Here is a 2,403-nt window from a genome sequence, read left to right on the forward strand (position 1 = left end):
AGCAAGGAGACACACCCAACTCGCTTTACCAAAGCCCACAGGCCCGTGCTCCCCGTGAACGTCACACAAAACCCTAAACACAGTTCTAGCATGCTGAACTCAGTGCCTGAGAAGACCTATGCCAGGAATGCTTGTTGTTTTCACATCGAAATCAATTGACGTGTTTGACAGAACAGAGGACAAAAACCATAGTTCCAACCCAATAGGTGCAGAAGATAAAGTTCAGCCTGTTTGTGATTTTTTTTTTTTTAAGAACTACCCACAAACTGGAAACAGTAGGTCCCCATCTGATAAAGTCATCTCCAGAAACCCGGCAGGTGTGGTCATACCTGATGGAGAAGGACCATCAAGCTTCGCACAGGCACTGGAACAGGGAGATGGAAACACGTGGCATCGGGTGTCCGTGTGGACGTAAGGAACAGTGGTCTTTGTGTCACAGCACACGTGGACTGACTTGAAATGGATCCCAGACCAAGAAAGATGGGGGGAGGGCGACACACGTGATAGAGCTTCTGGAGGAAGCCACAGAAGGATGTCTTCTGACCTTGGCGTTGGTGGGGACTTCTGGGGCCGAATGATAAAGTACAAACTATAAAATAAAAATATCGATAAACAAGACTTCATGGAAATTAAGTGCGTCTCATCAAAAGATGCCATTCGGGAAATGAAAAAGCAACGTCCTTAGACACTTAGAGAATAAGGAGATAAAAAAGACGAAAAGGACACCCCAGCCAAGCCTGGGCAGAGCCGCCAGCAGACACAGCACAGCAGAGGGCCTCCGCACGGCCAGTAAGACTCTGAAAAAGCATCAAGAGTGCAGAACCTCAGGGACACTCGTCCACAGCTGCTGGGATGGTCAGCGGCACGACCGCTCTGGAAAACCTGATGGTTTCTTGTACGGCTGAGCACACGTCCACCCCGGGGCCCAGCGACTCTCCCTCTGGGGATGTACCCAGAAGAGACAGCCGCCTCTATCTACAGAAGACTGGGACAGGGATGAACACAGCAGCCTTGTTCACGACACCTCTGAACTGGAAATGGTCAGCAGTCAGGGAATGGACGACACCCAGTCCCCAAGTCGAGCTGGAGATGACGACGTTCTTCTGACACCAGGACATTTTATAGAGATGGTCTTTACACCGACATGTCTGCACTTTGTCCCCCTTCAGTTCTACGGAGACATCATCGCCGTGTAATACACTGCATGTCCTCAAGGACACGGCTTGTTGAGTTTGACATGCGTGTGAAACGGTATCCACAGCCTGGACAGTGAGCCGCGCCACCGCCCGCAAAGCCCCTGCCGCTGGGCCATCCCTCCACCTCCCTGCGCGCACAGGCTGGCACTGGTTCCCGTGTGGCCAGGCTGGTGGCGTTTCCTGGGACTTTCTCCGCATGGACTCATATGGCACACACCCACCTGGTCCGGCGCCCTCCCTCGGCTGGTGAGGGCTCATCCCTGCCTGCTGGCAGGTGGCATTTCAGCCCCGGACACATGGCGAGTTGTGTGTCCACTGCCTCACTGATGAACGTCTGGTGGTTTTCGGTTTGGGGCTACTGTGATTAACGGTGCTAATAATATTCTTATTAACCGGGATGGGGCGGGGGTCAGAGCCAATCCCAGGCCAGGTGCGTCCTTAACTTCCCAGGAAAACCTCAAAGTGCTTTCCAAAGTGGCGGCTTCGTTTCCGTCCCAACTGGCATCACACGTGCCTCCCGCTTCTCTGGGTCCTCGCCCTCACTGGACTGGACCAGTTGGTCTCTAACGTCACCCTTCTAGTGTGAGTGTCACGGCCACATCCTGCTCTCGCCAACCACGAATGAAGTCAAGAGCGCCCACCGACGATCTCATTTCCAGCCTCTGCTGGGTGGGGGGTGGCATGACTGGAGAAATTTTCTCGGGGAGGATCCGAGCCTTGCGGGTGGGTGGGCCGATGCACTGTTCTGAGCCGTCTCAGACTTCCAGGCACCCAAGCCGGGGCTCCAGCTAGAGTCTCAGGCAGCCGATGCCCAGTGGGCAAAGGGAGGACGGAGGGAAGCATTCCTGGGTGGGCGTTGGGCTTTTCACCATCTCACTGGCATCCTATGACTGCGGGGGTGCACGGCCAGCCTGGAAGGGGGCCCCGGGGAGGAGCTGTACATGTGCAATTCACTGGCGGTGGGCTGGGATGGCCACAAGGACCCTTGTACCCTCAGGTCGCTGGGGAAGGGGCGAAGAGGTTCCCCATCAGGGGCACCGAGAGCCCGGGCAGGCGGGGAGGGAGGCTGGCCGCTCAGCAGTGCGTCTTCGGCATGTCTGGTGGAGAAGGGACGTAAAGTGGGTTTGGGGGACGGGACAGTATAAACACCAGCCCTACCCCCACGGTGGACCACAGATGGGAAACTGACGCTCTCAATGATACCCCT

This window comes from Lutra lutra, chromosome 1 (assembly GCF_902655055.1).
Source record: "Lutra lutra chromosome 1, mLutLut1.2, whole genome shotgun sequence".
NCBI classification, from domain to species: Eukaryota; Metazoa; Chordata; class Mammalia; order Carnivora; family Mustelidae; genus Lutra; species Lutra lutra.